General features: G+C 36.9%; 1 non-coding gene across 1 annotated transcript; it reads left to right on the plus strand.

The window, feature by feature from the left end:
- The first annotated feature begins 680 nt into the window (after positions 1 to 680).
- Positions 681 to 799, plus strand: LOC120626119. The gene has a single exon (XR_005658837.1). It is a non-coding gene; the product is annotated as a 5S ribosomal RNA (ribosomal RNA).
- Positions 800 to 9529: the final 8730 nt, after the last annotated feature.

The raw sequence follows: 9529 nt of genomic DNA on the forward strand, positions 1-9529 counted from the left end.
GAGGATGTGTTATCCACTAAAGCAATCAGCGCTTTTTAGTATACAGACTTCTATTCCTTTAGGGGTAGTATTTTTCCAAAGAATCAGTTGTATATATTTAATTTAAATAACCTAATAGACTCAAACATGAAACAATATATATAACATTCAATCTTTCAACCCCTATTTCGCCTTTTGAGTATGTGAGCGACCTTAAAAGCACCTACCTTCTTCGTCTTCTTTTTTTTTATTGGTCCTAAATACAAAAATATAGTCCTTTCTTGAAAACTTAAGGTCATTTCTTATATTGTTATTTATCTTTTTAACAATATGCCAGCGCTTGACGACAATCATGCCCGTTAGGAAGCAATGATGAGGTCTAGGTCGGAGCACGCTTGCCTAGAAAAAGCCTATTCACTCTAGCCTTGAAGGTACTCAAATTATACGTGGCAGGAAACACAGTTGCCGGGAGGGCGTTCCACATCTTAGCGGTATGTATCTGAAACGTGGATAAAAAACGTTTCGTGCGTGTTGATGGAATATCAACCACATAAGGATGCCACCGCTCACGGTGTCTCGCTGTTCTGTGGTAGAACGGGGAAGGAGGAACAAGATTGTGAAGTTCTTGAGCACACTCACCGAAGTATATTCGGTCGATGCTGGAGAGTATAAACTATCTACATTGGAATGTCTTGCCAAAAGCCAACGTCCATACCATGTTGAATACACCGGTTCTCGTCCGTTCACCGAAGTTAAGCAACATCGGGCGCGGTCAGTACTTGGATGGGTGACCGCCTGGGAACACCGCGTGATGTTGGCTTTATACAACTCTATCCGATGATTTGCCGCAAAAGCAAATTATCCCTCCGTTACAAGGTAACCTTGTATAAAACGTGTATACGTCCCATTATGACATACGCCAGCGTCGTATTCGCCCATCGCCCTCACAGCTCCTATACAGGAGGTTTCAAGTCCTGCAGAACAAGTTTATGCGTATGACCACGGACAGTCCGTGGTTCATGCGCAACGTAGATCTCCACCGAGACCTCGATCTTCCCACCATAGCCCAGTACATGAAATCATTATCAAAGACCTACTTTGAAAATGCAGTCCGACACCCCAACCCCCTAGTGGTCGAGGCGTCCACTTAAACCCCCGTTCCCGACGTCGAGCCAAAGCGGCGACGTCCGAAGCATGTCCTTGACGACCCTGACGATAACATAACTACCGACAACGTGTCCCAACAACAACACACACACGCAACATACACAGCGTCTTCGCCGGCGAAGATGAGGGCCCCGATTTCTGACGTCATCCGGACGTGGATCCTTACCACGGTCACGGGGGCGATCGGACTAAACAATGATTAGTCCAAAAGTCCACCAACAGTCAGATTAACGTCGAACCGAGCCGAGGTCCGAGTCCTCGCAGGAGGCACCCTCGGGTCGACGTCTCCCACTCTCCCCCCCGATGTCGTCGAGCCCTGGGGCTCTTCTCATGGCGAGCTTTCGCGCTCGCCCCACTCCCCCGGTGACGCTGTAGCAACCCCTCAGGTGGTTATCGGCAAGTGTCCTTCCGAAAAAGCAAAAAAAAGTCTTGCCAAAAACGGTTCAGATGTTCTTAAGATTTGTCTGCCCAAAAAGACAGGCAGACTGAAATTTCAAGTGTGTTTCGGTAATTCCATCTTTGAAATAATCACCGACCATCGAAATAACAGACCAACACTATAATTTATTTTTTATTATAGACGGATATTCGTCGATAGTCGACAAAATATTCAGCATTCTTAAGATAACAGGATCATAATGAATAGTTCTATTGAACTTTTTAAATGGAAAAATGGCGGCTTCCATCAGAATATATTAACTAGCTTCGAATAAAACCGTTCTGTCGTATCTGTAGCGGAATATATATGAGAAAATCTCTACTATTGTTAAAAAAAGATTTTTTTTTGTCCGTTTGTCCTTCTTTCACTCAGCAACATTGCAACGATTGAATACTCTTTAACTTATACATAATTCCAATGGGATAGTTTTTAAGCGCATTGGTGTTGGTTTCCTCTCGGCCTCCTTGCTGAACAGATTTCAATACAATTTGTATACAAGATTATGGAATAGTCTATCTTTCCAGTCCAATATTTGCTAATCATCTTTTCAACGCCTTGCTGGTGTCCAACCGAGGTGAGCGATGGACAATCTTTGACAATTTCATGATAATCTAATAATATAGTAGCGTAAAGCTGCTCCGATCACGTTCATAGGATTTTTCAGAATATTAGGAAAATTAAGCTTAATTTGATATACTCCGTGGAAAGTAGGAGAATCTGTATGGTGTCGTTTTTAATTTCTTTAATCTTCATGTCGTCGTTTTGTTGGTATTAAAATGTATAAAATTTTTTGATTTTGTAAAATAATATATTACAAAATAAATTGTTAAGATTTAAGAGTAGGCAATAAAAGTTAATCGAAACGTCACACAGCTTCGGTCATCGTCTTTGAGTAATTTTGTTAACTTATAAATTTTTCGAATTTAATGTAGTACGACATTAATGACAATTCAACGGTTTCGATAATTTGGATATTTTAAGTACAAATCAGTTAAGGGAACCCGTGTACGGCCACTTGTTCATTTTTCAGCTCCACTTTTCCTATTTTCCTTATTGATTTAAGAGTTCGAGTATTCGTGCCGTTGCGACAGAGGAGTGGTTTCCATTGTACGTGTTTTAATCTCTATTTTTTCTACACGTGTTTACTTACGGTTGTGTGTCATCTAAAAGACTTGTCAACTTACGCCCGAAATTAATATTTAGTCTAACCAAAATTTTTCAGATGGCATATTTAATTTCATCATCCTCATCGCCACATCCGTCGACGACGTCCAACGTCCACTGCGTAACGTAGGTCTATCCCAAGAAGCGCCCCAACACCGGGCCCTCAGCCTTCCTCATCCACTTACTCCCCATCACTCTCATAATGTCTTCAGACCATCGTGCTGGAGGTCGTCTCACACTACGCTTGTTTGGTCGTGGTCTCCAGTCTAGAACTTTCTGATCCAACGGCCATGATAGTTTGGGCTCTGTCAGTGACTTTGCGTTCTCCTGCAGATCTCTTTGTTTTTAATAATAATTTAATTCTAATGACAAGGTTTCTTGGAAGCATCCGGCTCCGCTTTCACATATCTCACAAGATAGAAAAATGAATTTTAAAATGTAAAATGTAAAATGTAAATTGTTGATATTGGAAAAGAGCAACTGCTGAGTTTCTTGCCGGCTTCTTCTCGGTAGAATCTGCCTTCTGAACCGGTGGTAAAGTCACTACACACAGACAGACTTGACGTTTCAAAAGTGCTTATATTAGGCCTACTTGAAATAAATGATTTTTTTTTATCCTTCAGGGAAACTCCTAACATAGCCCTTTCCATAGCTCCTTGAGACCTTTGTTGACCTTGAGTTACATTTAATTTAGTAGTGTTATTTTTCCCCAACTAATTCCTATAAAAAATATTTTAACTACAAAAAGCAAGAAATAGATATTTTCTACAACATTTAGAAGTTGGTACCAAGTAAAATGTAGTGAATTACTAGGTGTAGATCATACTTCTTATTCCCTTTTATATAATATAGTAGCAAGAAAACTACCACTAATTTTCTACATTTTGCTAGGCACCGCCTTAAAAATGGCGTAAAAAATATCTATTTCTTCCTTTTTCGTGCTTTTCGAAAACAAATGCTCAAGTTATTTAAAAAAATACTGAAATCATAGCGATTATATTAATTTGTAGCTTATATGTCTTTATGTTGTTTATATAAACTGAGATATCTTGACCGGTTTTTTACTATTATTATGTATGAAAGGCCTTTTTATAATGTTGGAGTGGAACAGAGCTGAAGCTTTTCGAAATTCAACCTTCAGGAGAACCATTAAAAAAATATAATCAAAATTTGTACTGAAGAAAAAAGGACATCGTTCTCTTATAATATTGATGATATACATTCGTTAATGTCGAAAGAATTTTGTATGTATGAATAACTGATAGGAATAAATCGATGCTTTAATTAATCCGGCCATTTATAATGATCCGTGTCGTCTAATCTGTTTATTTTTCTCACCCGCATTAACGTCGAGATAATTGGTAACACTTAAATAATTCGTAAAAATTGTTTCATTTAGCTAAGTGACGCAGTAAGTGTATTTTTGTTACCAAGAGATAAACATAGCGGTATCGGAAAAAGTGGCGTCGCATTCGTGTTGCTTTCCATTCTTCGAAGTCAACGGGAGGAACAGGACTTGCGAGATTGGATTTAAAGTGGTGGGATTTTTTTATCCTCATAATCTGTGGTTCGTTGACCCGGCCACCGGACATGCACGATCGCTTAACAACCTACGTACTGACACACGCTTGATATATACCCTTTTAGGAGCTATAAACAACACGGAGTTAATCCTCAATTGGTTTTTTTTTTATTGAGATTCGATTTTGTTTGTGCTCATGGCTCCAGGTTGCGTAGCCACAATGTGAAATGTCACGGTAAAAGCCTAACTAATAAGATCTTAAGTTCTAATTCTAAAATACTTTTAATATAACATGACGTAACTCTATTGATTACATCTGGTAAGCGGTCACGACTTAGGTGGCACTGGCAATATTTTATTATTGCCTGGTTACTAAAAAAAAAACCGATGCAGTAAAAGGTCCCGCATTTTACTGAATCAGAGAACGGTATATAAAGCTAATTCCCACAATACTGTTGGTGTGATGGCTTAAATAAGTAATTCTGAAATAAAGTTATTAAACAAAGTTAGGTTACGTACGAAGGTTAAAGATGGACATCCAAACGCAAATCATCCTGTAAAACCTGAAGCATAAATACATTTTGGAACTGTAGTTTTACACCTCAACAACTTACAACTTCATATTCTCGTCTTGAATTATTTTCTAGGTGACGCTAAAAATAACATCGGAATAACTACTTGGCTGTGTTTTTTTAAAATATTTCTGTCTAGTTATTACTATGTTTAACTACGGATCACGGGGTAATGGGCTCGAATCCCGGGTCAGACCAGCAATTTTTAGGTATTGTGTTGTTTTCTGTTAAAGAATTTTAAGTATCAGCCCTGCTCTAAAACCACCTTGCCATTGAGAGAAGAGACCTGTGCCCAGCAGTGGGACGTTAAAGGGGCTGCGAATGATGATGATGATGATGATGATGATGATAAATTTACTATCCCTACTGCCTTGTTGGTGTAGTGGTTAGCATGTTCAAAGTGAACATAATCACGAGGATTAGATGATCCGGGTAGTTTTCCTGACATGTGCTAATAATAGTTATAGCCCGCCAACCTGCATTGGAGCAGGATGGTGGTTGTATGCTTTAAAACCCTCTTTCCAATGTTCTATATGTACAGAAGATGCACGTTAATAGACGATTTAATGATGATGAGAAAAAACACGATCAACTGTCCTGAGGCAAAGCGAATTTGAAGCGGTATCATGCATTATGAACATCTGTAATAAGAACAAAAACCATCGCCAATATTTTCCAAAACATTTCGTACTGTACCAGCATTTTTCGTGACAACGTTTGTTTATCCCGAACACATACTTTAAGTAAGTTTATATTATTACTGTATCCGCAAACCTGAATATAAACCGACTAATAATACGATTACAACCAAAACTGCCACTTTTATTCATCGATCCAATGGAGTTAAGCTTAAGGACATTTAAATTATTTGTTAATTCATTTTGACGACCTTCTTGGTGCATTGGTGAGCGGTATGGATTTAAGGAATAAACCGGGATAGTCGATCTCGGTCACAGAATTAAGAACATACAGAAACCGTATACACGACTAACTAATATTGAAGCAAAACCATTCCACTTTCGAATGGTTTCTGGAACAAACGGTTAGTCACTTCATACCATTTAGCAGTTGATAGTCGCCATAAAATGGAAAAAGGGGAAAAAGTTTGTGAGCTAGCAACATTCCGCGGGTATAAAGTGAGACGTGTGCGGGGCGCGGCGTTTTCACAGTTTTTGGTCACACTGCATACTATATACAGTGGCGTGCATACAGGGTATGCACTAAACGGGAAGATAATATAAAATTTATAAAGTTATAAAAACTTAAGGATAGGCTTTGCAAGAGTTATAAAAAGCCTACCCTTAAGTTTTTATAACTGGTACTGGAGATTTTCTTCATTTTATATCATCTGCATACCCTGTGCATACCCTCTATGCACGCCACTAACTATATATTAATTCAATGAACCCGTCAGGGTAAATTTGCGAATTTATAATTTCAATTTACTTCAAACGCACAAACTTAGAAAAATGTATGCAAACTTAGAAAGGTTAGAGGTAAAGTTAGACGAGGTGCTTGCGTGCGAGGTAGATGGGATTCGAAGACCCGGAGCTTTTGCTAAATAAACCAAGCTTGGCAGACGGGTTGGAGTAAACTCCTTACTTTTTCTTTTTTGTACGTTATACGTGCGATAAAGTGTTTCTTCTTCTTCTTCTAATATTATCAATTAAATATTATTTATTTATTTTACCTATTTAAGCATCTTTATTGCAGAATACAGAAATACAAACATACTCGTATTGTAATACGAGTATGTTTGTATTTCTACAGGAATATTTCACATTATTCCCCATCCCTACTAATATTATAAATGTCAATGTAAGTTTGTTTGTTTTGTACTATAGAGGTTATAATATGTGTTTATTTTTGCCCAAACTGTGGTTAGAGGACAGAACTCCTCAGCGGACAGCAGCAATCCCGTCATTTAAGACTTAACTTAAAATTTTTTTGATCTACAACTAAATTTAATAACACAACAAAAAAAAATCAAACGCAGACGAAGTCGCCGGAAAGCTAGTAAGGCTATAAACCAAATCTGTGTTCATTTTGTAAATGCTATTAATTTTTTTTAGTAAATATCAAGTCAAATGTAAGGCTGAAAAAATGCTGAAAATAGTTTTAGATAAAAATTTACAACTACATTCGGTTTCCAGTGTATTAAGTAAATTGCTGCTGTCATAAGGTACCTGACCCCATAATTCGATTTATGCGACAATTTCATGAAAACATAGTATTGTATTTAGGTACATTGGATTATGTGAATCGTTCAGTATTAGCATTATAGCGTAGGCTTATTTTGGGTACGATTGCACTGTATGCATAATATGATCACGTCGTCAAATTAACGTCATGATGGTATTTGCATACATATTGCACAAGTCGCAAGTTACGGCGAACCCTTCAGTGGCATTTTAATTAAGTTTAAGGTGGTTCAGGACTTAAAAGCTATTAAAGCTAGAATATTATTTGAAGTTTAAATGCAGAGTCGAAGATAAATACCCACCCATTACCAGCCCACTGTAGAGCACAGGTCTTAGTCAAGGGGTTAAGGCCGTAGTCTACCACACTGGCTCAGTGCGGATTGGTGGACTTCACACACCTTTGAGAACATTACAGAGAACTGTCAGGGATGCAGATTTCATCACGATGTTTTCCTTTACCGTTAAAGCATGTGATATATTGCTTAAAACACACAAGCTTAGAAATGTTAGAGGTAAAGTTAGAGGAAATTCTTGCGTGCGAGGTAGATGGGATTCGAACACCCGGAGCATTTGCCAAATAAACCACGCTTGGCAGACGGGTTTGTTATCGCAGTAGATGGCAGATGTAACGCTGAGGACGCTGATGCCCTTTCTCTATCATATCCGTTAGTGGTGTCATACGACACCCGCGGAAAAATGAGGGGTGGTTACTAGTATATTGTGGCTAGGTTATTCCATTCTTTTAAAATTGTAATATGTCTTATTCACCCCGAGAACTCACTTCTCGTAACGAAATGTTGCGTATTTGACTATAACATCTTATACAATTTATTATTGTACCAAAACATATATTTTTATTAAACTACGTAAATAAATATGTAAGCTCAATATTTATTTATTTATTTTTATTTGGTAACTATGACGCATCTACACTTTTACATAACAGAATAATTAAAAACTAAACTAAACAAATTAAAATAATTAAAAAATTTAATAAATAAACTAATTAATAAAATACTATTAATATATGATTAGCTTAGCTTTTTTACTTTTTTTCTTCTTTAACTTAAGACTTAAGAGCCCAACCTTCTCTATCCATGGCCCTCTCTTTCACCTCCCTATGAGTCCCCAACCTTTTGTTTTATTTGTCCCACAAAATCCAGGTCGGTCGGTCGGTCGTTCTCTTCCCCTTTTTCCGCCACTTTTCCGTCAATTATAATCGCGATAAATTCATAATGCCTTAGTAGGTGACCAATCTTCGCCTTCCGATTTCTAAAGTTTTATTAATATTTATCTTTTCACTAAGTCATGTTAATACTTCTTCATTTGAAATTTTTCCAGTTTATTAGTACTATTAATACTACTAATTAATTATTTTAACTAAACTAACTATGTTCATGTACCTCATCATAAAGACCTACTTATCAAGAACACTACCATCGGGAATGTAAATAATTTATGGGGGATGTGACAGTGATTAATAATTAATGGAAATACTCCCATCAATAGCAGACTTCACTTTGCGATTTCTGAAAGATGATAAAGATTATATTTCATGAAGACTAAACAAGTTCTAGTATTTGTAGAATGTGAATCTTAGCACACTTTGAAACGAAGTTTGTGGCATTCAAATTGACAGCTAAAGTCCTCATTATCCGTCTCATTGCTGACTGTTACCATACTGCTCCAATGCGGGGTGACGGGTTTTAGCAATAATTATCACAAATTTGTTACTATAATCGCGACAGACACTAATAGGCTTATTTATTTATTTCTTTGATTATTTAGTAACAGAAATCTAGACAGTAACATAAGGACAGGACGTGCAAGGATAACTTATCACTAAAGATATTTTTTCCAGAAGCCCTGGAATGTGAGCAAAATTAAAGAATAGAGTTGAGTAGATCCTTAAATATAACTGATACATAGACATGCTATATATACAATACATATATATGATATAGTTTAAATAGCAAATGAAAGCTGTATAAATACAAAATTTAATATAAATAGAAAAATAGGTATATACTAATACGGTAATTATATAGAGAAGCCTGATAGTTCTGGTTCAGCCTTTACTAAACACACTTGGGGATGGGATATAATGATGATATATATTTTAGTTGAGATGCACTAGATAGGCCATAGATGCCAAGAGCGAGGATACCTTAAAGCTAGTCAGCCATTTTACCATGCAGAAGCAAAAACAGAAGAACGTTTTAGGTTTATACACCCCTAATTCCCCATTCAAAATATACTAAGCTATTAATTCAATAACTATCTTAATATTTTTTGTTTGTCTGTTATTTTTTATCAATGAGCAGTAAGATACACGACGAAAAAAAGTTGCGTGTATAAATGATAAACTTTGTGGAGATGTTTGGATATTTGGTTGTTTTTTTACTAAATCACTCAGAAACCTCCGATTGTATTTATGACTGTGACCATATCCTGGATTAACATATAGACTACTTTCTCCCTTTGA

This window comes from Pararge aegeria, chromosome 8 (genome assembly GCF_905163445.1).
Source record: "Pararge aegeria chromosome 8, ilParAegt1.1, whole genome shotgun sequence".
In the NCBI taxonomy this organism is placed as follows: Eukaryota; Metazoa; Arthropoda; class Insecta; order Lepidoptera; family Nymphalidae; genus Pararge; species Pararge aegeria.